This window comes from Eptesicus fuscus, chromosome 6, assembly GCF_027574615.1.
Source record: "Eptesicus fuscus isolate TK198812 chromosome 6, DD_ASM_mEF_20220401, whole genome shotgun sequence".
In the NCBI taxonomy this organism is placed as follows: domain Eukaryota; kingdom Metazoa; phylum Chordata; class Mammalia; order Chiroptera; family Vespertilionidae; genus Eptesicus; species Eptesicus fuscus.
In genome coordinates, this window is record NC_072478.1 from 87,724,502 (window position 1) to 87,751,620 (window position 27,119).

General features: G+C 51.1%; 1 protein-coding gene and 1 pseudogene across 2 annotated transcripts in view; both read left to right on the forward strand.

Moving 5' to 3' along the window:
• On the forward strand, positions 1-5,016 carry LOC103295752 (GTP-binding nuclear protein Ran-like; annotated as a pseudogene).
• A 17,536-nt stretch (positions 5,017-22,552) lies between these two features.
• The window catches only part of NDST1 (N-deacetylase and N-sulfotransferase 1), a 52,408-nt gene continuing 47,841 nt past the window's right edge, over positions 22,553-27,119 (forward strand). Inside the window, exons 1-2 of one of the 2 annotated variants that reach the window (XM_054718040.1) lie at positions 22,553-22,614; positions 23,450-23,506. The gene's annotated coding sequence lies outside the window, so the exon portion shown is untranslated. Of the gene's footprint in view, positions 22,615-22,969; positions 23,030-23,449; positions 23,507-27,119 lie in introns of those variants that run through there. The other variant, XM_054718041.1, reaches the window with a different exon arrangement.

A 27,119-nucleotide genomic window follows, 5' to 3' on the forward strand; every position in this document is an offset into this window, starting at 1 on the left:
ATGGCTGTACAAGGAGAGTTTCAAGTTCAGTTCAAACTTATATTGGTTGATGATGGTGGGACAGGAAAAACTACATTCGTGAAACCTCACCTGACTGATGAATTTGAGAAATATGTAGGTACCTTGGTAGCTGAGGTCCATACCTTCCTGTTCCACACCAACAGAGGGCCTATTAAGTTCAATGTATGGGATGCACCTGGTTAGGAGAAACTTGATGGACAAAGAGATGGCTATTGTATCCAAGCCCAGTGTGCCATTATAATCTTTGCCGTAACTTCCAGAGTTACTTACAAGAATGTGCCTAACTGGCATAGAAATCTGATAGGAATGTGTGGAAACACCCCCATCATGTTGTGAGGCAACAAAGAAGATGTTAAGGCAAAATCAGTTGTCTTCCACTGAAAGAACAATCTTCATTAATATGACATTTCTGCCAAAAAAATACAACTTTGAAAAGCCCTTCCTTTGGCTTGCTAGAAAACTAATTGGAGACTAACTTTGGCATTTGTTGCCATGCCTGCTCCTGTCCCACCAGAGGTTGTCATGGACCCAGCTTTGGCAGCACAGTTTGAGCATGACGTAGAGCAAGGGTGGGGAACGTCCGGCCCATGGGCCCCATAAGGCCCACGAAATCATTTGGTCTGGGCCTGTCAAGGCATTAGGGGTGAGTTAATTAAAAGTTTGACTAAATATAGCAGGCTGACTAAGTTGATAATTTTGTATGGCCCAAGAATCCTATATAATAAAAGGCTAATATGCAAATTGTCCCCTTGATGGGGAGTTTAACCAGGGGGTGGGGCTGGCCGGCCAACCTCCTGCATCCCTTCCCTCTCCCCCCGTCCCTGGGCTTACCCGCCCGATTGGCGCAGGCCTGTTGGACCCTACCCGTGCATGAATTCGTGCACTGGGCCTCTAGTAATGTTATAAATATCCAAATGGTCTTTGGCAGAAAAAAGGTTCCCCACCGCTGATCTAGAGGTTACTCAGACCACTGCTCTGTCAAAGGAGGATGACGAACTGTGAGAAAGTGAAGTTGGAGCTCAGTATCAGAAATCTACTTTTATGGGCAACTGTCGTGTGATGTCGGGGTGCCGCATGTTTGCCACTTCATTATACAGCTAAGCAGAACGTGTGCTTGATCTTTGGGACACTGAAGGAGATGAATGGGCTCTCAGAGCGAATGTGGCAGTTAAAAAAATAACTTCATTTCGGGGGCCTGCATATTTAGCTGTTTTAGAACACAGTTGTTTCCTTGCTTTTCAAAAAAATGATTTTAGAGAGAAAGAAAGAGAAACATCAGTTTGTTGTTCTGCTTATTTATCCACTCAATGGTTGATTCTTATATGTGCCCTGACCAGGGATCGAACCCACAACCTTGGCATATCTGGAGGATGCTTTAACCAACTGAGCTACCTGGCTAGGGTTTCCTTATTGAGTTTCAAATATAAGACTGCTACAGTCACATCACAATATTCAGTGGTGAAACTTCGTTTGATCCTGAATATTCCTATTCCTTTTTACTTAGAATCAGGAAAAAAGTTGTATTTCAAATATCTAAAAGAAAAAATAAATTATTCGGTGCTTGTTATTGTATTCCAACCTGGGATAAGTGATTTATATGCATTGCTTCATTTAATTCTCACAGCATGATCAAATAGATACTGATTTGATTTCCCACTTATAGATAAGGAATTTTAACTGAGGTTGCACATTCGTGACCAATTTGGTATTCTGACTTCAAAGCCTATAGGTTTAATAGCTACTTCCATATATCCCTCTAATAACACTACTGAAGGACCTTAAAAGATTAGAAAAATGTACAGATGAGGATATGTGGAAGGGCCAAGAAGTAGGTTGCATATATTTATGTGTGTATGTATATGTGTGCATTTACATATACACACACACACATATGTGTATAGGTGTGTATGTATGTGTAGGATATATGCCTATACATATATATAAGGCCCATGTAATGGACTTAATGAACAAAATGAGTAATTATGCAGAATTATCCAGCCCTTTGTGCACTGGAATTGATGCTACTTACTGAACAACTTCAGCTCAATTTAAGGAAGAACTTCTTTTTTTAAATGTAGCATCCCCTTTGCCCTTTACAAAAGCAATTAAGTACAGAAAACCCATAAAATACAACATGCAGAATGGCAAAGAACAAAGAAATGACAGTCTTGCCCACCACTATTAACATCTTGGTATATGCCCTTTTTTCTTTTCTTTTTTTCTTTTTTATTTTTATCGATTTTTTACAGAGAGGAAGAGAGAGGGATAGTTAGAAACACCGATGAGAGAGAATCATCGATCAGCTGCCTCTTGCACACCCCCTACTGGGGATGTGCCCACAACCAAGGTACATGCCCTTGACCGGAATCGAACCTGGGACCTTTCAGTCCGCAGGCCGACGCTCTATCCACTGAGCCAAACAGGTTTCGCCGGTATATGCCCTTTTCAAACAGCATCTATGCACAGAAGAGACAGTTTATTTTTTAAGAAAAGAAAATAATCTTAGCAATATTTGTCCTTGATGGTTTAAAAAATCTATGCTTATTACAAACAATCCACACAATACAGAAAAGTATGTGAAAAAAGATAAAAGTCATCTCTATATTTTTTCTTCTAGAGATACCACCATTATCAAATTGGAACATCAATCCAGAAATAACTTTCTATACTTATATCTATTCCTATATTTTAATATGTAATATATAATTTTTTTGTAATATACAATTTTACATAAATGAAATTGTATTCTATATGCTACTTGGTAACTTTTTTTTCATCCAACATTATGGACATCTTCCCATAACAACTATTAGAGATCTGTAACATTTTAAACAAATATTTTAAATTTTATTATTTTGAATATTAAATGCATTCACAAAAATAACAAACTGCAAAGTTACCAAAAAGTATACAAACAAACAAACAAACAAACCAAACAAAAACCCTCCATTGCAGCTCTGTCCCCAGCAACCCAATCCTCTTCTTTGTCAGCAACCAGAATACCTGTATTGCATGATATCCTTTTGTGTAACTGTACCACTAATTTTTTTAACCAGTTCTCTATTGTTAGACATTTTGGTTATTTCCAGAATTTGCAAATATAGACAAAACTGTCAAGAACACACCTGTGCTATTTTTTTCTCAGGGAAAATTGCCAGAAGTCAAAGGCATAGGTATTTCACATATAGATATATGTTGCTAAACTGCCCTCCAGAAAGTTCTTATCAATTTTTATTTCTGCTAAACTGAAAATGTCTCCTTGTATTTCTTCCATGGTTAGTAAGCTCAGCTGTCTCTTTATGGGTTGTTTTGAGCATTTGCATCTCTTCTGTGAATTGTCTATTTTTATTCTTTGAAAAAGAAGGCTTTTTGTGCTCAAGTAATGAGTTCCCCAATAGAGGAGGTATGTTAGCAGAGACTGGAGTCTTGTGGGGGGATTCCAGACCTCTCAGCCTCAGCAAGGAAAGGCCTGGTGAAATGAACACAGCTTGATCTTATGGCTGAAGGCAATCCACACAATTCCCTTAGAACAAATTTCTCCACAGGAAAGTCTTACCTTCATCCCAGAAACCATTCAAGTCACTGCTTTCAAACTCCACTTTGGTAATTTAATCAACATGTTTATTATTTCTACAAATAGTTATTAGCTGTGGGTCCTTGGGAAAAAAATGCCTTAGTTTTCTCATCTGTAAATGGGATAATAACAGAATCTTTTAAAATGTATATTGAAACATATATCTTTACTGGTTACTTACTCAGTGTTAAGCTCTGAGATGCATTTAAACTAAGACTTGAAAACAGAATAGGAATTAGCTAAATGAAGGGGGAAATAATGGTCCAGGCAGGAAAAATAATAAATGCAAATGTCCTGAAGTGGGAAGGCACTTGGAGAGTTCAAGGAAATGAAAACATGGCCAGTACTGTGGGCGTGTGAGGGAAGAGGGCTGGAAGGTCAGGCGGGAGGAACAGTGGGAGCCACTTTCTGCAGGGTCTTACTTCCCTGTTGTCCTGTCTGTTTTCCCCATTCTACCCCATCCCACGCACTGTCAACACTGTGAGTACAGGAAATGTATTTACAATCACCTCTCACAGTTGTCGTTTTTTAAATTATATTTTTATTGATTTCAGAGAGGAAGGGAGAGGGAGAGAGATAGAAACATCAGTGATGAGAGAGAATCATTGATGGGCTGCCTCCTGCACACTCCCCACTGGGGATCAAGCCTGGAACCCGGGCATGTGCCCTGACTGGGAATTGAACTGTGTCCTCCTGGTTCAGAGGTTGACGCTCAACCACTGAGCCTCGCCGGTCAGGCACCTCTCATAGTTTATTCATTCATGTAACATATTCTTTTTTTTTTTTTTTAATATATTTTATTGATTTTTTACAGAGAGGAAGAGTGAGGGATAGAGAGAAACATCGATCAGCTGCCTCTTGCACACCCCCTACTGGGGATGTGCCCGCAACCAAGGTACATGCCCTTGAACGGAATCGAACCTGGGACCCTTGAGTCCGCAGGCCGACGCTCTATCCACTGAGCCAAACCGGTTTTGGCCATGTAACATATTCTTATTGACCATAGGAGTGATGGCCGAGATGGGCTTGGGGACAAGATCATTAGAGAAGAGCAGGTCAAGTGACCAGGGACCAGGTACTGGCAGCGTCATCCATGTGAATATTGAAATGACCAAGAACTAAAACAGGGACAAACCGATTGAGAGTGACTTTGAGTCCAGGGTAGAGCCCTCAATGATGGGAGGGTGTGACCCAGGGATTGGTAGATATCTGTTTGAGGTGGAGTAATGGGCGCTATGGTATAGCAACAAGATTCAAAAGGAGTGTTTCCTAGGGAGATGGGAGGGAGAATGGCCTGAAAGTGACAATGAGGAGCAGAGAGGACAACATGCTCACATCCTGAGGCTTCTCCCTCTCCTCTCCCCACCTCTTCTCACTTCCACAGGCTGTGGAAGAAAAAGGAGAAGCCCTGGGAGGCCTGAGGGAGAATGTAGCATCCTCAGGGGACAGACAGCCAGGTTTCCTAGAACAAGATGGAAATCGTCAGAGAAAATGCTGGGATGGAGGAGATTCCTCTCCAGATGTTCTGGGATTCCTGAGGGTGGCAGAAGGCTCTGAGGCCTTGGGGAGGAATCGAGGGAGGGACTGAGGGGCTGCCAGGCCCCCAGGAACCAGAGAGCTGGAGACAAGGGAGGCCCTGGGTGCAGGATAGGCAGATCAAGGCAGCATGGGATGAGTGACTGACACTGTAGTTGCTCGGTGAATAATAGTAGCCCTGATAGTGCTCACTTTAATTGAACATTTACAACATGCTGGACCCTGTACTGAGTCGCATGCATCATCTCATTGAATGCCCTCACGAACCCTATGAGTTAGAAATGATGAGAGAAAATCATTGATCAGCTGCCTCCTGCATGGGACACGGGGAATCAAGCTCACAACCCAGGCATGTGCCCTTACTGGGAATGGAACCATGACCTCCTGGTTCATAGGTCGATGCTCAACCACTGAGCCATGCCAGCCGGGCACAACAGTTTATATTTTAATTTACATGTGGGATCCATCCTCTCCTCCCTTTGGAGGGAAGTTCTGCAAAAGGGAGCAAGGAGAGAGTAGGGAGGAGAAGCTGTGGACCAGAAAGGGCGAGTTAGTTCACCCTAGACACACAGCCAGGAGTCAGAAACCAATTGCACTGAGTAGGCCCTGGGGCTTGGAGGGGGGGCCAAATGAAGCAGCACCCTGCATTCTTCCTGGAAACCCCAAGGTCTGTCCTCTACAGGCGTGACCGGCCTGCAGTCTAAGTGTATGGGCCCCAGACTCTCTCAACACTTAGTATGTGGAGGGGAGCATTTCAGGGCCTCTGCCAAGGTCTTTGTCTAACAGGGAATACGAGCAAGAAATGTGGAGCTTGTGGCACAGGCTTAGCAATGGTGGGATGGGGGCTGGGGGACTATGGAGCCGAGGGCAGCTCTAGCCTGGCCAGGGGCCATTTAAGTAGAAGCCCAATGAGGGAGTAGGGCTGAGCCAGGACAGGGAGAAGAGGTGGGGGAGAATTCTCAGGCTGAGAAAACTGCCTGTGGGGAGGTCTTGAGTCAAAGGAAAACTTGGGTCATTCAGAATCATTTGTGAAGTTCTCTGTGGCAAAGGGGAGGGAATGGTGGGAAGTGAGCTCGAAGGTTGTGGGACGGGCCACGGGGGGTACAGGATCAGCATTTTATGATGGTGGGCAAGAGGCTAAGCACGCGCCTCCCCCTCACCCCCAGGCAGCGTTTCTGCTCCTAGGCCCAGCTCTCCCCAATGAAGACCATCAGGGCAGGTCCCACCCTAAGTGGAACAGACAACAGAGGGGCAAAGAATGCCTGCTCTCCCCGACGTGCCCACTAGATGGCGCCTGCTCTCCACACTGCTGGGGAATGATGGGGTACCGGCTTTGGTTTGGAGTGAAGAGCGTCTAAATCTGCACTTCAGTCAGGACATGCACCTGGGACACGGTTGTGTTGTCCGGTGGCCTTGGTGTACTTACTCCTTTTGTGCCTCATTACACCCCAAGGAGCTCAGATTTTTCCCCCACATTTTCCAGAGTAGGAAGCTGAGGCAGGAGAAGGTTAGGGATGTGCCTAAGGTCCCTTGGCTGGTTCACAGTAGTGTAAATGGACACAGATTGCTAAGAGGTCTCCTAAATGCTGATACAGGCCGCCCTGCGCTTTGCCACACCACAGGACCAGGTTGTGAGTGACCTGCTCTGGGTAACCCCAAAAGGAAGAATGGGGCCCAGGATACAGATCCCGGGTCACTTACTCACTTAGCACATTGGTTGAGCACCAACTATGTGCCAGGTACTGTGCTAGGCTTTGGAGAGTGATAAAGCAATGGGTAGCATAGGCATTGGAGCAGTCTAGCAGGGGAGGCAGCCAGCTGTTATACAAGTAAACCGGCCAACAGTTTTATCATTGCAGGGTGTGGTAAGTGCTGAAGGAAACAGGCAGACCCGAGAAGGTTACAGGGGTGGGCTCACTCCCTTTGAGGAGGGAAAGACAGGACTTTATGGAAGAGACCAGAAGGGTGAGAAGGTGCAGTGATGAGAAGGGCTGGAGAAACAGCCAGCATTGAGGCAGAGGGATCGGCTGGCTGAGAAGAGCCTGAGGGACTGCATGGAGGTGGGGGCACAAGAGGGGAAAAGAGGTGAGATCACCTGGGAGGCCAGGGTTCTGTGTGCCCTGGTGAGGAGCGTGTGTTATATTCTGCAGGCCATGGGAAGGCAGTGAGAAGCTTTACGCAGGGTGTGGCATGTTCTGATTTGTGTATTTCGAAGTCCACACTGGCTTGGTTTGGAGAGTCAGGTGACGATGGCCATACAGGTGAGACATGATGCTGGCTCAGAGCATGATGGCAGCTGGGAGGATGGAGGACAACGTTGAGATTTGAGAGACACTTTAGAAGCAGAATCTACAGGATTTACAGATGAATTGGATGCAGGGGTCAGGATCATTACAGGTCCTAAGCCTGGGCAATAGATAGACCATGGGGCCTAGAACCCAGGTGGGGAGGTCATGACCTGGGCGGAGGGTGGAAATTAAGCTTAGGCCCTCTTATTTCTGGAGCCGCCTCGTGACATCGTAGTAGAAAGATGGAGCAGGCATTTGGGGCTCATGGGAAAGGTGGGGGCTACTGATGTAACTTCAGGAGCTTCTAGATTGTACTTAATGTCAAGGGATTGGATGAGATCACACAGCCCACTGTCCAGGCAGCTCAACAAAGAACGGGAGGTAGCGAGGGCCCCATCACTGCAGGTGTGCGGGGGAGCCTGGCTGGTGGCTGTCACTGTTGCTGGAGAGGGGAGGCCCCTTTGAGAGAGGTGGAACAAAACGGCCTCTGAGGACGCCACAGACCAGGACCCCGGGTGGTCTTGGGGCTGCGTGGAGGAGTTGGACATGCTGACTCGGTCTCTCTGTCTGTTAGATCCTCCTTCCCAGTGGTATGTCCCTCACTGCCATCTGGCAGGGCCCAGAGACACAGGCCCCCAGGGTGAGGTGGGGGGTAGCCGTGGGGCTGGGGCTGTAATTTCAGCCGAAGGCAGGGCTCCTTAGTTTCAGTGCCACCTGGTATGAGGTTCCTCTTTCTGGCACCTCCCCCAGGACTGTCTGCTGACAGCCCCGCCCCTCCAAGGGCAACTACTCAGCGTCTCTCAGAGGAGGGCCAGGCCCAAGAGCAGCTACTGCTGCATGCCCCCCTGGAAAGGCGTGGAGTCAGGTGGCACAGCATCCTGGACATGGGGGGTGGGGGTAAGAGGAGGGGGCTGCCAAGTCTAATTATTGTTTGTGAAGCTCTGTCACCTGCACCTGAGAGGCCCCCCAGACTTTCATCTTCAAAACTTCCCCACCAGCCTGGATGAAAGGGCCAGGGAGGGGCTGGGTATTAATAGTAATTATTAGTTTCGCTAATAAAGAGAAGGCACGGGATTAGCACCAAGCCCAACTCGTTCTCCTTGTCTGCCTCTTCCCTTCTTCCTCCAGCTCTGTCTCCTTTTCCTTTCCTTTTGGCCTCCTTCACCCTCTCTCCTCCCTCTTTCTCCTTCTCATTTTCTCCCGGCTCTGCCACTTCTGACTGTCCTGGCTTTGAGGCCTCAGATCCAGGAGGGGTCTCCCTCCTGGGTCTCCCGCTGGTCTCATCAGCTCTCTGTGTTGGGATGTCTGAGCACCGGGATGTTTGGGGAGCACCCCTGTGCTTGTCTGGTTGCAGAGGGAGGGTGGGAGGTGATACAGGAGTGGGGGAGGGGTGTGTCAGGGTGTCTGTGTCCATGCATGCCTTTATGCATTCACTATTTTACAAATAGTTATTGAATACCTACTATGTGCTGAGCACTGGGTTGGGCCCTGGGTATTCAGTCCTGAGCAGGACAGCCCTGCCCTTCGGAAGATGGACAATACGTAGTAAACTGACAAGTACACGTGAGGTCACAGATTGTGATGCACACTAGGAAGGGACAAACAGCAGACATGATGGAGAGCTATGCAGGTGGCCACTTTAGACTGGGGCCAAGAGGGCCTCTCTGAGGAAGTGGCTTTGAGTGACACCTGAATGATGAGAAAGACCCAGTTATGAGAGGAGATTGGGAAAAGGGTCTGCGGCCAGGAGAACAGCCTTTGCAAAAGCCTTGAGATGGGAAAGAACTTGATGTGTGAGGATATAAATGGAGGATGAGGTGGCAGGAGGGGTGGGTAGAGGGACAGGAACGAGGTGAGTGGAACAGGGTGGCACATGGGCATACGGGCACGCCACGTCTGTACTCGCTCTGGGTCCCATGCTTGGTTGAGTGCTCTGCTGTTACTGTCTTGAAATTCTCAATTTTTGAACAAGAGGTTCTGCATTTTCATTTTGCATTGAGCTTCATAAATGATATAGCTGCCACTGGTTGGGGAGGCCAGCAAATAAGTGAATGTCTGTGTGTGGAAACATGAGGGCCACTTAGCTGGTGTTTGGTGAAGGAAGGAGGAAGGAAAAGGGAAGGAATTTGTGCACACATGTGTGAGCTCATGTGTGACGTGTCGCAGGGCCACAATGACCTAGACCAGGGGCTGCTGCTACATGTAGCTGCTGCTACTCAGACGTACCCCCCACGTGCCCCAAGTCCTGCACGGCCTGCTCCATTTCCCAGGGCCTGCTGCCTGAGGGGCTCCCAGGAGCTGTGTGCACCAGGCCTGAAGCAGGTCCATGAACAGGGGGTAAGGCCAGGCTCATCCCAGGCCCTATTTTGGGAAACACGATGACTCCTCCCCCCCAGGTGGAGACGGCCCTGTCTTGCCTATAAGACCTGAGACTTTGGAGCCAGACAGACTGAGTTCAGATTTGGCTTTGATACCCTGTGGATGCAAATACTGGACTTGGGTAGGTGATTTTCTTCTTTGTACCTCAGTTTCCTTGTCTGTAAAATGGGGTTCTCTATTGAGTTGCTGAGAGGATTAAATAAGGTAATGAGAGGAAAGCTCTTGGCAGAGTCAGAGCTTGGTAAATCCTTTCAATAATATTAATAGTTATTACAATAATAATAATAAATCTTTGGAGACTGGGATAAACATTTGCTTCTGCCTCCAAATACCTGCAGAATCATGAATGAGTCACTTATTTCTCCTGGGCCTCAGTTTCCTTTTCTATTAAACTGGGTGATGGCAATCAAACCGTCTAAGCAGGCTGGCTGGGATGATCCGCACCATCACTGTGGAGCTTCTTTGTGAACTGATGTCAGTTGTTGGCACATTCCCGACCCCCACCTCCTCCATCTGGGGGCCAGATTTCTCCAAATCTGCCCACCAGGAAAGGAAAGCACCCTTTGGTTCTTGGCAGAGCATAGAACCATGTCCCTGAGTTATTGTTGCTATCGCACTGTAAAGTCTGCCTGGGAATGAACTCCAAGTTCAGGGTCAGTGGTTGGACAAGGAAGAGGAAGGTCCAGAAGTCGGGGCAGGGGAGGGGGAGGATGAGTTGAGGGAGGACAAAGGATCTGGAGCCCCTGCTTCCTTCCTCTTTCTGGGCAGGAAACACCCAGAAAATGGTGAGAATTAGTCTCTGACAAAGAGCCCAGGCAACAGTCTTGAGTGGGCAGAGCGCCCACTTCATCCAAAACCCATGGGAAACCCTCAGCAGCACCAGCAGCCACCTGGGGAGGGGAGCCCTTCCCCCGGAGGTCCTGGCCACCCCTAAGAAAGACCAGGAGCTCTGGGGACAGGATGGCTGGTCCACATCTAGACGTGGCTGCCAACCAGCAATGTGACTGTGGGGCCACTTAGCAACAGTCACCCCTTCCAGAGTGCTGCTGGGAGAACTTGGTGCTTTAAGCTTCTTAGCAAGCCTGGCACATAGTGAGTGCTTTAGAAAGATTAGTTATTATTATATTCCTTAAAACCTGAGGCCACCTACTGAGTTGTGACAGTCTGTCAGATCTGATAGACTAGTTCAAAGCCTTCCCCTATATTTTGCTGTATTTTGGGCTGGCAACAATCATTCATTCATTTGTTTATGCAGTAAATATTTATGGGCCATATTTATGGCAGCCAAGGGGAGCAGCTGGAGGGGGCAGGGCCTGATCAGTTCCTGGAGGGGCATGTGGGTGAGAACTAACATTCATTCAGCACTAGCTATGGGCTTAGCTTGTGAGCACTCAGACTCCCACTACCCAGGAGGTGGGTGACAGCCCAGTTAACAGCAGAGGGAGCCCAGGTGAAGTCATGGCTACAAGATCACACAGCTGCTTGAGTAGCAACCCTGGGACTCGAACCCAGGCCCGCTTCACTCCTAAGTTTGTGCTTTTCCAAATCTGGATTCCAGGTCTCGCTTCATGCTGCCGGCCCCACCTGCTCCCCCCTCCACTTCAGCAGAGCCAGAGCCCAGAAGCCAAAAGTTGACTGTTTTTGGTTGCCCTCTGTAGCAGGATCTTTACCATTTCCTCCCTGATCCTCCTGACCATTCAGATGGCTTTGGGGCTTTCCTGGAGGGGAAACCCAGCCGGGAAACAGTCCAGCTTGGAAACTGTGAGTGCAGGTGACTCCTGACATTCTGCTCTTCAGCTGCAGAGTGTCTGGGTGCCTGGGAGCGGAGCAAGGTGGGGGCTCCCTGGATGGGTGTTGAGCCAATGATACCTCAGGGGCCTCCCTCTAGCTCTGTAGCCTGAGACAGGTCATAGCCCCACTTTGGGCCTCAGTTTCCCTACCTGCAAAACATGAAACAGGAACAAAGCCCCAGCACTGGCCCTCTGCACGGCGTTAGGGCTGGGAGTTTGTGTGCTGATGGCAAACCCTCCTGCCCACCCTTCCCCTCAGGCTCTTGTGAGGATAAAAGGGGACTGTAGCTACAAAAGGACTTTGAAAGGGAATCCAGAGAGGCTGGTCCTTGTGTTGACTGAGACCCTCCACATCTGGCTGCAGCTCCTGCCTCACCCAGACTCCTGCCTGTGGGCCTGGAGCAAAGGAAGCGGGGCAGGGTTGGAACCTGGAGGCCTCTGGACCTGGAACAAGTATCCCAAATCCAAGAAATCACCCACATACGTATAATACTGGGGGCCTTCCCACAGCCTCCCTGCCATTCGGTGGAGCTGGATCTGCATCTTGACTTTCGCTGAAAGTGGAGCCAGGAGAGGGAGTTTAGGAAAAGGGAGAGGAGAGCCTATAGCTGACACTCTCCTTGTGCTTGACTCAGGAAACCCCTCTGCTCTTCGGCCTGTTCCCCCATCTGCACCAGTGGGGCATAGATCACATGACCTCAGAGAGACCTTCTGGCTCTCCCAGCCCCAGACAGTGGGTCTCTGACTTCTGCCCTCCAGGCTATAGCTTCCAGCAAATGGAGACCATTTCCACCCGCAGGGGACTTCACGTGGGGTTTTAACCGCACTCCCAGCTCCATCTGCTGCAGCCGCCCCCAGAGGCTCTCCAGAGTGGACAGAAACCAAGGGAGGGAGGGAGGGGCATGCCCCTCCCCTGGAGGACTCAAAGGCAGGAGTCTCACTTCCAGGCTCGTGCGCTTGGATGGAGAGATGACGAGCTGGAGGGATGGCTGGCGAGGCAGCTGTACATGGAGAGGCCGGCACCCCGGGCACAGGGTTTGTCCGCGCCGCTTCCACGGGCTGGGCCAGATGGTGGGGGCAGCTGGGGGGGGGGGCGGGGAGGGCTCCTTGCTCCCTCACCTCCCAGGGTCTCTGCAGGGGCCTGGATTTCTTTCTACACGAAAAACACGTGGGGAGAAGACTTACCCACAAGCAGACTCCGGGAAACATTTTAATCTGGTGGAATCACAGTTATAGCATTACAGACGCTTAATATGCCACAGACTTCTAGAATCTCAGAGGCATAGCTTCCTAGAGTTTGAAGAAAATGAGTCATAGATTTTGGGTTTCTAAACTGTGCAGTCCAACACTGTAGCCACTAGCCATGTGTGGCCATTGAACACTTGAAATGTGGCTAGCCTGAACTGAAATGTGCTGGGAGTCAGGTACACAGAGGATTTGGAGGACTTAGTACAAAAGAAAAACTTAAAACTTCTCACTATTTCTATATATTAATTACATGTTGAAATTATAATATTTGGGGTATATTGGGTTAAATGTATTATTAAAATTAATTTCACCTGTTTCTTTTAACTTTTTAAAACATACCTACTAAAAATAAATTTCATGTGTGGCATTTCAGAACTTCATTTTTAAAAAAATATATATTTTATTGATTTTTTACAGAGAGGAAGAAAGAGGGATAGAGAGTTAGAAACATCGATGATAGAGAAACATAGATCAGCTGCCTCTTGCACAACCCCTACTGGGGATGTGCCCGCAACCAAGGTACATGCCCTTGACCGGAATCGAACCTGGGACCTTTTAGTCCGCAGGCCAACGCTCTATCCACTGAGCCAAACCGGTTTCGGCAGAACTTCATTTTTTAAAAAATTGATTTCAGAGAGAGAGGAAGGAAGAGAGAGAGAGAGAGAGAGACATTAGTTTGTTCCACTTATTTATTCATTAATTCATTGAGCCCTGTATGTGTCCTGACCAGGGATCGAACCCGAAACCTTGGCATATCAGAACGATGCTCCAACCAACTAAGCTATCCATCCAGGGCCGCATTTCAGAACTTTAAAGGGACAGAATTTTAGACCCAGATTTCTAGATCTTCACGTCATTGAATCTTAAACAGTTACTCTCAGAGCCGGGAAAAATCTGAGAAGAGTTCTGGTCCTATTCCCACCCAACGCAGGGATCCTCCACCGCTGACCTGCGTCTGCCTACCCCTTCCCTTCACCCGGTTGTCACCCTGTGGAGAAATTGCTGCCTTCGAAGCTGCTGGGCCTTTGGACTGTTACGAGTTTCCCCAAGTCGGGTGTGTGGGATCTGCTTCCCGAAGCTTCTTCCAACCTCGTGGTTGGCTCCCAGAGCACCTTCCAGGGCCTCCAAGAACAAATCTGCTTCCCTCTCCCCATGAAAGGTGGGGAGTCCTGCAGGGCAAACCTCAACACCTTTGATACAGGAGGGTTTCGGGGACACCTCCCTCAGCAGGGACCTTCAGCTCCAGAGGACTCTCTTCATTCCCCATCCCTCAGCAGAACTGTTCCTGGGACCCCAACCATGGATTGAGGGTCCTTCCACCTTCTCCCAGTTTGTCATTGATCCTGTCTGTCCCCAGGCCCTCTACACCCTGCCCTGTTTCCAGCTCCAGGAAGATGTATGATGACGGGTGACTACAGTTATTAGGACTCAGGGTGACACAGGAATAAGGAGGCCGGCTTAAGGTGTCCCAAATCTGCCTGGGAAGTGGTTTTAGTTTTTTATTGTTTTTTTTTTTTCCTCTGGGGAGGAAGAAGGAAGAGGCTTTCTCGCTGCCAGAGTGAGGGAGTGTCATTACCAAGTGGCGATGACTCAGAGGGCTCAGCAATTAGTGGAGGAAATCAGAGGTCAATCTGGGAGGCTTCCTGGAGGAGAAGGACCTGAAGCTGGGACTTGAAGGGCAGGGGGCAGTTAGCCTTGTGAAGAGGTGGCGGTGAGGGCATTCTGGGAAGAGGGGATGCTGGGCACACCTGGCACATACTCAGGCCTTGAGGGCTCCAGGCTGTCTGGAGTGGAGGGGTCAGAGGGTGATAGGTCTCTGAGGGGGGGTCATCTGGCTGAGGATCGGTGGGCGTTAGCCTCTGGGGTGTGTGTGTGTGTGTGTGTGTGTGTGTGTGTGTGTGTACAATAGAGGAGTGTTGGATAAAATGACAGTAATGACTATAGTTATGCCAGGCATGGTGCTAAGTGGCTTCTCATTTAATCTTCTCAACCACCCTTTGAGGTAAGTACTATTATCCCCACTCTACAAGTAAACAATTGAAGCCAAGTTAAGTGACCATGAGTGAGGGCTGACTCTAGATTCCAACACAGAACAGTCTGGCTCCAAAGCTCTTAATCACTCAGAGGGGGGCGGTGGGGGTGGTGAGTGTGTGCACAGCATATGAGTGAATGAGTGTAATTGTGCTGTGGGGGGTGGGGGAGGGCGTGGGGGTGGTATATGAGTGTAATTGTGCTGTGTGGGGAGGTGGGCATGGGGGTGGTATATGAGTGTAATTGTGCTGTGTGTGGTGTGGGCGTGGGGTGGTATATGAGTGTAATTGTGCTGTGGCAGGGGGAAGGGTGGGGGATTTGGTATATCCCTTCTGTCTCCCTCACTCTTCTCTCCCCCAACTCCAGTTCCATCTCAGGACAGACCCAGTCCAGACAGGTGGGTATGAATGGAGGACCTTGGAATGATAAGAATGTCCGTGCCTGTTGGAGCAGATAGCCCCAGACAAGAGTCTGGCCACCAGGCCAATCCCAGAGCCAATTCCCCCTTGGAGTCAACACTTCCCCCCTCCCAGCCCCTCATGCTGGCACATCTCCAAGGGCCCGGGAATGGTGTCTAGACTTGGCCCTGGTAGTCCTTGCCTCGCCGGTGCCACCTCCTCAGCTTCTGATGCACAGACACACTGGGCAGTGGGGCAGGGGCCTCCCCGGGTTGTCCTCGCTCAGCTCTGTCATTGTGATGGGGGCACTGCTTCTCCCCCTGCTCCTTCTTGGGCCTTGGTTTGCCCACTGAATTCTTTCTGGAATCCTCAACTAAGACGAAAGGGAGCTCAGGAGAAAAATGCAAATGAACAAAGCGGGCTGGATGTGTGTGTATGGACTGGTGGCCACAGAGGACTGGGTGGGCAGCAACCCCAGACCAGGTGACCCCCCCCATCCCTCCCTGCTTCACAGGGTGGGCTCTCTCTGGACCTCTGTGGAGGTACCAGGACCCTGAGCCTCAGTTTCTTTAACTAGAAAGTAGGAATTATAATGCCTACCTCCTACCCCATGGGAGTGGTGAGAATGAACGAAAAGAATAGATGGGAATCTTGTGGAGAAATCCCACCCCTTTTTAAAAATTAATAATTAATATAATCTTTTTTTATTAGTCCTCATCTGAGAATATTTTTTTCCATTGCTTTTTAGAGTGAAAGGGAGAGGGGTAGAAGAGAAAGAAAGAAAGGGGGGAGAGAGAGAGAGAGGTATCGAACATCATTTGAGAGAGGCACATCAATTGGTTGCCTCCCGCATGTGTCTGGGAATTGAACCTGCAATCCAGGTTCATGCCCTTGCCTGAAAATCCAATCCATGACCCTTTGGTTCAAAGGCCAACATTCTAACCACTGAGTGACAATAGCCAGGGCTAAATTAATAATATAATCTTTTTAAAATATATATATTTTTATTGATTTCAGAGAGGAAGGGATAGGGAGAGATAGAAACATCAATGATGAGAGAGAATCATTGATCGGCTGCCTTCTGTACGCCCCCCACTGAGGATCGAGCCCACCACCAGTCTTGTGCTGTTGTCCGGAATCAAACCCGAGACCCTTCAGTGCGCAGACTGACGCTCTATCCACTGAGCCAAACCAGCTAGGGCTAATATAATCTTTTGATTTGAGTGCTATTGAAAGTATTTCACTCCAGGTGATCAAGTGAAGGAGAATGAAGGATGAGGAGGTCAGATGGTGGAGGAGTGGAGGAGACATGGCCTGGGGTGAGGGCGAGGTCAGGGCAGATCCCTTCTGAGTAGCAGCTGAGAGGTTTGGGAAAGTTCTTCCCCCTCTGGCCCTAGGCACCTGCTGTACTGATGCCGGGGCTGAACGTGGCCTGGCCCTGCCCTGCCCTCAGAGGACTTTGAGCTGATTGCTGTCACATCATTTAGAGACCACACGTGCTTTGAAGTGTTTTTCTTTGCCAGGTTGTAATTGGTGCATCACAATGAACACCGTAAAAAGGGGAATTAAGTGATTTACATTGTTTGCAAAAGCCATTATCTCCTCTGTGTGAGGATTCTAAAGATGCCCCATCCCTGTTCTCTTGGTCAAGTTGCACCCTCCAGACACTTGGAAGAATGTGGGCAGATGGCCCGAAATGTGTATGGGCAGGCTCGGCTCTTCTGCAAGTTGAGGGGATTTCCCACAGGTTGGCCGAACCTCCACTTCCTCATCTGCAAAATGGGGTGAAATCCTCTATTGTACCCACCTCTCAGGACTGCTGCAGAGTCCGCAGGAGTTGGTGTATGGAATTGGAAAATGCTTTATAAAAAACAACAGGAAAAGTGCTGCACAGGGGAGGGACTGTGCCGGCGGAGGCTGGCCCAGTGGCAGCTCCTGGGAGTCAGGGATGGCCCGGGGAAGGTGTGACACACATCCTTAGATTCTGCCGAAACAGGAAACCTGGCCCCAGAGATGGGGCTTCTCTGGAAACCAGCTGCAGTGCTCTGGGAACGCAGTGGCATTGTTGACAGTGGGTGTGCAAGGGGGAAGGGTGAGGAGGGAGCCCCGTGGAAGCAGGGGAGCAGGCACAGACCCAGGTGGTCGTGCACAGTTTGGGACCTCGTGACACCTGGGCCCTGAGAGGTAGAGTCAAATAGTGATGAGACCTTAGTCTTGTAGTTGGATGGGTCTGGATTTGAGACCAGCTCTACCACTCCTGTCTGGGTGACTTGGGGGAATTTGCTTCATCTCTCTGAGCTTCATGCTGTCAAGTAACAAAGGGAAAGCGTATGGCATGCTCCAGAGTAATTTTTTTTGGTTCTTTTTATTGATTTTAGAAAGAAAGGGAAGAAAGAGGGAGGGAAAGAGAGAGAGAGAGAGAGAGAGAGAGAGAGAGAGAGAGAGCGCTCACACCATGTGGTCAATGTTGTAATTACGGTGACCATGTTCTCCAAACCACAATCAGATCACATGGTCTGACAGAGGCTATTTTCTACCTCCACTGAAGTCCAACACGAAATAACATGTAGTTACACGTTCATTCAGTCACCTTTTACTTTTTTTAAAGCAGCAAACAACGTGAAATTTGGATTGTCATAGACAAATCTCACTATAGTCCCACAAAATCATTAGAGCCAGGATTGGGGCCCATACAGAGCCCTGGCAGGAGCAGGAAGACTGCTCGGGCCCCGAAGGCTGAAGGAGGTCTCTCGGCATGGACAGAGTGGGTGGCCTGAATGCCCTGGGGATGAGACCTACCCTTCTTGCTCTAAAGACCTCCCTGCTGGGAACTGGGGGTGCCAGCCAAATAGAGGGCACTGCTTGTTTTCAGTTACTTTTCCCTTCCATGGTTCCAAAGACCTCCTGGGAAAAGGAATTGTTGCAGGCCATTATAACAACAGTTACACTGCAATGTATCTTCTGATTCATTTACATGGCTGTCTCTGCAGTAGACTATCCATTCCTGAGGACAGGGCCACAAAGAATGAATGAATGAATGAATAAAATACCACTGACGGGTATTTTATAGAAAAGCAGTGTCCTCTGTTTTATGACGACCCTGTTGACGTTCATCGCATCAGTATAGTCAGGCGATGTGAGCGGGTTCCTGCCCTGCGCCTGGCACTATGATAAACATGGTCCTCTCCACACAGAGTTTGCGCTCTAGAGAGACAGGCCGCCGACAAGTAGCTCCAAGGGTGATGAAGAGGCAGATGGGATGTGTGGAGCGGGAAGCATGGCCTGGGTTACGGGTGTAAGGAAAACACGAGGAGGAAAACCCAGGCAGCATTCAAACGCAGGCAGTGCTTATCATGTGATAGCACGTTGAGGGTTCTACGATTTAAACAAATTTTTAAAAATTTATTGTTGATTTTAGAGAGAGAGGAAAGGAGAAACAGATTTGTTGTTCTACTTATTTATGCATTTAATGGTTGATTCTTGTATGTGCCCTGACCAGGGATTGAACTTGCAACCTTGGCATATCAGGACGATGCTCTAACCAGCTGAACTACCTGCCCAGGGCCACACTGAGGGTTTTACATATTTAGCTCATTTCATTCTCACAACAGCCCTATGAAGTACATAGTATTATTCCTGCTTTAGAGGCCAGGAAACTGAGCACAGAAAGGTTGAAAAACTGGCCCAAGGTCACACAGCTTGTAAGTGGGAAGCCAGCATTCATTCAAACCCAAGCAGTCTGGCTTGAGTCCACTCTTCACAAGGAATTGGGTAAAGGTGAAGGGTGGGTAGACCGTTTAGGACAAGAGATGAGACTGGACAGCAAGGCAGAGAATTTGTCTTAGAGTCATGGGGAGCTGTTGGTGGTTTTAAGTAAGAAATGGGCACAAGGAAATTAGAATGGGCAATGTGGGCCCTGGCCAGTGTGGCTCAATCGGTTGAGCACCATCCTGTGCACTGAAAGATAGCTTCCTGGTCAGGGCACATACCCCTGTTGTGAGCTCAATCCCCTGTCAGGGTTCATATGGGAGGCAACCAATCGATGTTTCTCTCTGGCATCAATGCTTTTTTCCCCCTATCTCTCTCCCTCTACCTTCCTCTCTAAAACAAAACAAAACAAAACACAAAACAAAACAAAACACATTTTTAAAAAAGAATGGGCAAAGCGGGATGTAGGAGAGTATTTAAGAGGTCATTAAGACAAAACATTAATGCAAGGCAGAGACAAGATGGGGCTCAGACGAGGGTGGCAGTGATGAAGAGTTGAGGTTGGGTTAGAGAAAAAACTGGAGGCTGAACCAGTGGGACTGGCTGGTGGATAGGATGTGGGACCAGGGACTGGGGTCAGATTTCTGGACTGGATGTGTGAAAGGGTACCCAGGAGGAGGGGAGAAGCAGGTTGGGGTGGAAGATGAGTCCAGCCTTAGCTTTATGGCGTTGGATAAAGGTGTCCTTGGGACAGTTAAGGGGAGTGTCAGGTGGGCAGTGGGGGGTGGGGGTGGGGCTTAGGGTTGAGAAGGGAGTTTGGGTAGGGGGAGCTGTCAGCATGAAGAAGGCCCCCAAAGCTCTGGGAGGTGTGGCTGGGTCCTGAGGGGAAGGAGGGGCAGGACAGTCTTCTGCTGAACCTCCCAGGGTGTGGTTAGAAATGCAAGTCCTTAGCTTCACCTAGACCCATGGAGGCCATTTCCTGGGGTGGGGCCTTGGCCTCGCCTTCTCACAGGCTTCCTGGGTGACAGTGAGCTGGAGGGCCTTGGGTACAGCTTGGGGAACAGCAACTCTGAAGACTTGAAAAGAGTAGGAAGAGCCATTAGTGACAAGGGAGTCACCCCAGCTCACAGGTGCTCCCCCAAAACAGTGGACCTGCAGCTCCATTGGCAAGATACAGCATCTCACTCAGCTCAGGTGATCTCCTTCCTCTCCACCTTCCCACATGGTGGGTCTTACCACTCCCTTCACCAGCTACCAATCTTCTCACTCCACCAGGCAGGCCCTCAGATAATTCCAATCAGTGGAGCACCTCACACAAGGCCGCTCATAATCTGCTCCTAACCCTCCTCTCCAGTTTTCTTTCTCATTCTTTCCTTCCTGTTTCCTCTGCTCTTTTCACCCTGCCCCCCTCCCCCTGCCTCCTGTCCATTCGACACTCAACTTTTCCTGAGCGTTCTCCATGTGGCCTTTGCACAGGTTGTCCCATGTGCCAAGAATGCCTATCTCCCTACCCCGATCCCACCCATTCTTCTTGCTCCTGGTCAGAGGCTGTCTCTCTCCCACCCCCCAAAACTCCCTCATTCTGCTTCCCTCTTACTGTGGGCCTTAGCACTTGCCCTGGGTGTCCCCAGCATGCCTTCAGCTCTGATAGTCTCTGGATACAGGGAGGGACATACAGAGCATCTCCAAATCCATGTCTCTTTACATGCTGCGTCTCCTTGCCAGGAGCACAGTGCTTGGCACAGAGAAGGTGCTCACAGGGCCTCATGCAGATAGAAATGGTCTTCCAAAGCAGAGATATGCATGAGAAAGATTCTAGGGCCTTGCTTAGCCTACCTAAGACCCAGACCATCTTCAAGGACCAGTTACAAACTACAGAAACATGGATTTTTAAATATATATATATGTGGGGTTTTTTAAAAATTGATTTCAGAGAGGAAGGAAGAGGGAGAGAGAGATAGAAACATTGGTGAGAGAGAATCATTGATTGGCTACCTCTTGCACGCCCCACACGGGATTGAGCTGGAAACCTAGGCATGTGCCCTCACGGGGAAGTGAACCGTGACCTCCTGGTTCATAGGTCAGTGCTCAACAAGCTATGCTGGCTGGGCAGGAACATGGATTTATAAAGGAGAATTTGCTGGTGGGTGCTGATTTCCCTAGTCATCCTGGTGGGGTGGTGGGAGTATGTACCAGAAGTCACAAACCTATCTTTGAAGATGGCCTGCAATTTAGGCTTGTGGCTGCTGCCATTAGGCTGTATCCTGTCTGATTACACTAAGTCCAAAGCTGTCACATGGACCTATCTGGGAGTCAGAAGCCTGGTCCCATCCCCCAGCCCCTCCCCTGAGACATATGTGGGCTGGCTGAATACCCTTTCCCCTCACTACAGGACATACCCTTTGGGGCACCAGGATGAGTTTATCCTGCTCTCATGGTCAAACTTGGCTTCTCTACCTCCCTTTGCTCTGTTCTGGTTGCTGATGTTTTGCTTCTATAGTTAGAGAATCTTGAGCTTCTGAAGGTCCTTAGGAAATCAACAATGCACTATTTTCCAAATAAGCCCAGCCTCATCCCAGACCCACCTGGAATCAGCATGTTGGGGGGGAGGGGAGGGGCCTGATGGTCTACATATTAGCAAAGCAAACCCCTTAAGGTTCACTAATCAAGCCCTTAAGGCTCCCCCCCTCCCCCCCGCCCCTTTACAGGCTGGGCCCCGGGAGGGAGAAAGCTGAGGTCTGGAGCAGTCAGATCTGAGTGCAGGCTACAATAGGAGACTTCCAGAAGTCGTCCCATCTGTTTGCTGAGAGCGGGCGCTGTAACCTTGCCCGGTGCAGGGTTGTTGAGATGGCTGAAATAACACGGGGAGTGGGAAACTGAGACTCAGTGGGAGAAGAGATTTGCACAAGGTCATCCACCTCTCCATCTGCCCGCTGTGTGCCAGGCTCTGGGGATTCATCTGGGAACAACTTGTTGGGGGAGATGACATTTTAGTAAACAGCGAAACCAGTAAATGAACCAGATAATCACGCTAGAGTCAGGGCAAAGGTGGGAAGCGGGGTGGGGGGTGGGGGATGGAAGGCCTGCCCAGGAGGGGTCACTCCAGCAGAGACTTGGATGTCGGGGCGCCCTGAGACGAGGCCCAGGGCGGTTGTCCTAAGCCCGGTGGCTGCAGAGCCGAGGCCCCTCGGAGGCGCGGCGGACGCGGGTCTTTGTCTCCCAGGTTCTCGCTGAAGCATCTCCGACCCCCAAGCGCTGTTCTCCCTTTGACCCCGAATAACTTGTTGGTTTCCCCGGGTTTGTCTCCTCGGGGTCACCACCTCCGGGACGTCGGGCAGCCGCCCCCAGTCCTCGTGGGTGCCGCATCTGACACCCCCCGGCCCCCGCCCCCTACCCGCTCCGAGACCGGGGTCAAAGGCAGCCGCGTCACGTGGTCGCCGAGCAGCACCGAATCGGCCGGGAGAGCCGAGGGAGAATCCGGGTGGAAACCGAGAAATCCAGCCCCGAGAGCACAGCGGGGTCCCGCCCGCCCCCGCCCCGGGCGCTCCCCGCACCCCCGCCGCCGGGCCCCCGGAGCCGGTCTTTGCCGGCACCTCGCTTCGTCACGGATCGAGCCCGCTCCCACGCCGCGGCTCGGGAAGGTGGGCGCCGGGCCGGAGGGGGAAGGGGACGCGGGGCTGGGGGCCCGGGCGCGCGGGCTCTCCCGTCTGTGCTCCGCGGGTCCATGGGGGCGAGGGAGATCGCCCCAACTTTCCGTCTTCAGGGGGACCCCCAACCTCGCTGCCGCGGGAGGAGGGGCGGCTGTGAGCGGCCCCAGTGCCGTTCGGGGGGCCGGGATGGGGGCTGGGAGCCGGAGGGAGTGGAGAGGGAGGAGAGCGAGCGGAGGCGGGGCGGCGGCGGCGGCGGCGCGGGGCGGGGGCGGGAGCGGCGGGGACGGCCGCGAAGGGGTTAACCCGGCCGGGCCGATCCCAGCGGCGCTCGCAATGCTGGGGGACCCAGGCGTCCGGCGGCTCGCCCGGAGCGCCCCCTTGCCCGGGTAGCGCCCCGCTGTGGCAGGTAAGAGGCCCAGAGGCCGGAACCGGCCGGTCCCCAGTCGCCCAGCCGGCGGGGCCCAAGCCGGGCGTGCAGGCCGCGCGGCGCCCCAGCGGCCCCGCTGCAAGTTTGGGGCGGGCGGGCGCCGGGCGGGCCGGCGGAGCCGCGGGCCCCGCGCTCGGGGTGGGAGGACAAAGGGTGGGGGCCGCGCGGGGGCCGGGGCAGGCCGGGGTGCGCGGAGGGCAGCGCGGCAGCTGTAGGTCACGCATAATGTCACTCACGAGGAATGCCCCCTCCCCCTCCCCTGCTCCCAAACAGGGGAAACTTTTGTCTGGCGAGGGAGGGGGTTAGGGGCCGGGTCCCCGCTTCAGGAAGGGTAAGGCAGCCGGACCGGTTTTCTCCGGGCTGTGAGCGGCCCGATCTATAGCTCCCCTCTTCCCTCAGGTTCTCAGGAGCAAGGAGCGCCGATCTGAACGCTGCCCTTCAACATCCTGGGACCAGGTGAGGAGGGGGCGCCCGTGGACGCGTGGGACGCGTGGGTTCTGGGACAGGCGGGGAATCTGGGGACTGGCCTCCTGGCTTTTTCCCAGATTTGAGCACCTGGGTCAGCCAGGAGCCATGCCAGGGTGAGGAGATACACTCCAGTCACGCCCCTGTGCTCTTCTTCCTCCCCTTCCCCCCCCTCCCCCCCCCCCCCCCGGAAAAAAACCACAAACATTTGGAATGGCCTGGGGTAGTATTGGCCCCTGGTCTGGGGTTCAGACTGACCTTGGGTGTCTTTCACTTTCCAGATATGTGATCTTGGGCTGGTTCCTTACCTTCTCCTAGCCTCAGTTTCCTCACCTGTGAAATGGGCAAAATACAGTATCTGCCAGAATAAGGATGAAATAAGGACAGTGGCTTGTTTATATTCAACAAGTACTTATTGCATGCTTACTATGGGCCAGACACTGGGCTAATTGATGTACATATGTGATCTCATTTAATTCTTTGACATTACTATTAACCACATTTTACAGAGGGGGAAACTGAGGCGCAGAATGGCAAAGGTCGAGTAGGTGGGAAGTAGTGGAACTTGAATTTGACTCCCCTCCCCCAGCCTGAGTCTCAACTAACAGGGCTCTATAAGGTCCTGCTATGCCTGAGCTCACAGTTTCATTTTCAGTTGAAATTATGAGGACACCTGCTCCCTCTCCCCACGCCCCTTACCCCCAAGTGATGCTCCTTCTGGCGGTGCTGGTGCGGGTGAGGTCTTTTGCCCTGGCTCTCGTTGTGGGCAGCTGGAGCAGGAGGGGAACTCAGTTGGAGCCTGGGCCTGGAGCTCCGTGATGGTCCAGTTTCTGTTGCTGCCTGGATCCCTGGCAGGAACGCTCTCCCAGTTCGGGTGGTGCGGGGAGGAGCCCGTCTCCCTGGCTTTGGCTGGGGACAGCTGGTGGCTTTGTCAACAGACCTCTCCCCAGCACCCAGGGGAGCGCAGTGGCTTTCATCTCCATTAGACCAGGTCACTTTCAGATCAGCAGGGGGCAGAGGTGGGGCCCAGAATTGAAGCCCTTGGGGTGATGAGAGCTGTAAGGCCGAGGCACTGACATCTCAGCGTCCTCCTGTGTGACTCATCAGCAGTCCTCAGTGCTAAGCTTATGGGCTGCTCTAGGTACCCCAGCCCCAAAGGTCCTTGAGGATAGTAATGAGGAGTGGACTTCGAGCCAGCGTCAGGACTGCAGGATCCTCGTGGAAACTGCGTGTGTGTATGGGTGTTTGAGCCTACGACACACGGCGGGTCCTCATTAAATACCCTGTAAGTGAATTAGTGGGGTGGCCCAGACTTCCACTGGCTTTAGTGCCCTGTGCAGGGGTTACCATCTCATATGATTGCTGATTGGACTTCCATTGGGGGCTTTGAGTAATTTCTTTAAAAATGGAAAGCAAATTGTTAGTGCATAAATGACATCCTAAAACAATCGAGTGGGGTAGATAATGAAAGAAGTTCTTGGAAGATGAAAGTTTGTGCATTGCTGTTCTCACTGCTCCGAGGGCAGGCCCAGCACTGTGTATTGGACTTGCCGGGCCCGTAGGCGTTTCCTGGGTCCTGAGAATACGGGCCCTCCGGGGTGGACAGTTCACTTTCAGCTTGTAGGGATGCCACTGGACAGTCACGACTAGCTGGACTTTGAGGGGATTCAGAAACTCGGGGAAATGGGTAGAGGGGCCGGAAGGCTGAAAGGAGTCCTGAGCAATGGGGGTGACTCTTGGCATGTGGTCAGACCTTCCTGTCATCACGATCAGAGCAGGGGAAGAGGCCTCTTGGATAGTCAATAGGTGAAGGGAGGGAGCCAACAAGCAAGAAAAGATGGAAAGCTAGCGTCCCATCAACAAGGGGGTATGCAAGGAACAGTTTTGCAATCACAAGTTGAAGATGTGATCAGAAGTAAGAAATCATAGGCTGGGGTTGGCCTAGGGGCCAACTGAGAAAGTCTGCATCTGAGAAATTCACCAGAGAAAGCTTAGAAATGGCCTCTGGTCTCTCTGCCCTGGGCTATTGACCCACCTTCCATACTCTGGGACCAAAACCAGGCCTGAAAGTCCCTAAGTCTGGACAGAGGTTGGAATTTGCTTTGGGGTATGGCTTGAAATACCTGAACTGTTTGGAAGATTTGGACATTCTTTACTTGAAATGGAACGTTAGAGTAGTTTGTTAAATAGCTATGGGAAAAGTCTGTGGACAAGGGTGATGGAGACACAAGATGGGCAAAAGGTGCTGCTGGCTCCTGACTGGAGAGGCTGCCGATCTGATGGGGGAGGGAAGACAAGGATCAAGTGATGGTGAAGGTGATGGATGGGCTTTGTAAGGTCAGTGGGCGGCGGGGGGAGGGGGAGGAAGCTCCTTGGCTGCTAATGTCCACAGAGCTTCCTGGGGAGGAAGTAAGTGTTGGTGAGGCGCAGTCTGGGAACGGGGCAGCGGGAGAGAAGATCGGGGCGGGTAGCTTGCAGTATCTGCCCCGAGCTTGGATTTTATCCTGAAGCCGGTGGGGAGGACAGAGGGTTGTAAGCAGCTCGTTGAGTCGATGCCTGTTGCTGTGCCTTGTGCCAGGCTTCTTACAGACGCCCCATTGAAATCTCACAATACCCCTTCAAAGTAGCTGCTGCTGGCGGTCACCCCCACCCCTGCCCCGTTTTCAGATGGGGAAATGGAGGCTCAGAGGGATCGGGTCACTTACGGAGCTATATTTGAACACAGGCCTGAACTGTTTCTGTTCTGTTGTGCTGCTCCTCTCGGGTCATTTGGCCAAAGATGGTGGCAAGACTGGCTGGGTGGAAACCAGCTCAGGGATGATGGTCCAGCAGAGAGATGGCCAGAGTGTGACTCAAGCTACGGGACTAGGAGGGAAGGAGGGGAGGCTGCAGGACCTTGTAGCTGCCTTGGGGACTGGGGTCATCACAGGTGGTCTAAGATTTGGGGAAGGACCATTAAGTGGCAGTGCCACTGCTTTCAAGTCCCTGCAGGGCTCTCTGTGGGGAGAGGACATAGTCTTGTCCTGTGTGGCTCCTGGGGGCACAGACAGCATCAAGAGTGACAGGGAAGCTACTGGGAATAAGCTCCTTGGCGAGGAGATAGATCCCCATCCCCGAAGGTCTGCAGAGAAGCTGGAGAGTTGGAGAGGCTGCAGGCAGCATGTACCAGGAGGGTCAGGCCTGGGTGACCTCTTTCAGTTCCCAGTTTACCCTAGAATATTAGCATTGGGGGTGGTGCTTGGCCCGCTTCCACCCTGCTTTTCTCACAGCTTTTCAGAACTGCCCCTTCTTGTACATCTCGGGATGTTCCTCATAAATGCCAGGCCTGCAGGGCTCCGCCTGGGAGAGTCCTTGCCCCGTGGAATATACTCAGCCCAACCTGCCGTCCAGAGGCCTCTCAGGATGTGTGGATCAGCCACCGGAGCCTGCGCTGGCGGAGACTGGTTTCACAGAGGACTGACCTTTTTCTTCCATTTCCCAATCTGTGAAATGGGTTCAATTTCTCTTTCCTCAAATATGAGGAAATAAGGCTGAATCATGAATCAGGCTGAATCAGCAGGGGTTGGAGGAAAGGGCTGGCGGGTTTGAAAGTGAGGAGTGGGAG